The 1,094-nt window shown below is 29.3% G+C and overlaps 1 long non-coding RNA gene across 1 annotated transcript; it reads left to right on the top strand.

Moving 5' to 3' along the window:
• LOC127566320 (uncharacterized) lies at positions 1-777 on the top strand. The gene is made up of 2 exons (XR_007955629.1): positions 1-40; positions 579-777. It is a non-coding gene; the product is annotated as an uncharacterized LOC127566320 (long non-coding RNA).
• The last annotated feature ends 317 nt before the right edge of the window (positions 778-1,094 follow it).

Genomic DNA, 1,094 nt, shown 5'->3' with positions numbered 1-1,094 from the left:
TGTAGAAAACGTGTCACAAAACCTATATAGGGGTGGTGATGTCGGGCAGGCATGTCATATGAGAAAAATTTCACAAGTGAAATATATATGACTATGTATATGGAGTGTCTTGCCGGCATAAGTCATATATAAATAATATATGAAAATAATCATATAGAAGGCAATATGATTAAAAAAGTTAAAAATAATGAAGTTTTACTGTTGCATTATTAAATTAGTGCAACATAAAAGATACATTAGATGGTATACCTAAGTAAAATGAGCATTGTAGAAAACGTGTCACAAAACCTATATATAGGGGTGGTGATGTCGAGCAGGCATGTCATATGAGAAAAATTTCACAAGTGAAATATATATGACTATGTATATGGAGTGAGTCTTGCCGGCATAAGTCATATATAAATAATATATGAAAATAATCATATAGAAGGCAATATGATTAAAAAAGTTAAAAATAATGAAGTTTTACTGTTGTATTATTAAATTAGTGCAACAAAAAGATACGTTAGATGGTAATACTAAAGTAAAATAAGAGCATTGTAGAAAACGTGTCACAAAACCTATATAGGGGTGGTGAGGTCGAGCAGGCATGTCATATGAGAAAAATTTCACAAGTGAAATATATATGACTATTTATATGGAGTGTCATGCCGGCATAAGTCATATATAAATAATATATGAAAATAATCATATAGAAGGCAATATGATTAAAAAAGTTAAAAATAATGAAGTTTTACTGTTGCATTATTAAATTAGTGCAACATAAAGATACATTAGGTGGTATACCTTAGTAAAGTAATGAGCTGGTTGTAGAAAACGTGTCACAAAACCTATATAGGGGTGGTGATGTCGAGCAGGCATGTCATATGAGAAAAAATTTCACAAGTGAAATATATATGACTATGTATATGGAGTGAGTCTTGCCGGCATAAGTCATATATAAATAATATATGAAAATAATCATATAGAAGGCAATATGATTAAAAAGTTAAAAATAATGAAGTTTTTACTGTTGCATTATTAAATTAGTGCAACATAAAGATACATTAGATGGTATACCTTAGTAAAATGAGAGCATTGTAGAAAACGTGTCA

Source organism: Drosophila albomicans, unplaced genomic scaffold (genome assembly GCF_009650485.2).
Source record: "Drosophila albomicans strain 15112-1751.03 unplaced genomic scaffold, ASM965048v2 utg000364l_pilon, whole genome shotgun sequence".
Classification (NCBI taxonomy): Eukaryota; Metazoa; Arthropoda; class Insecta; order Diptera; family Drosophilidae; genus Drosophila; species Drosophila albomicans.
This window is presented reverse-complemented; position numbering and strand designations above follow the sequence as displayed.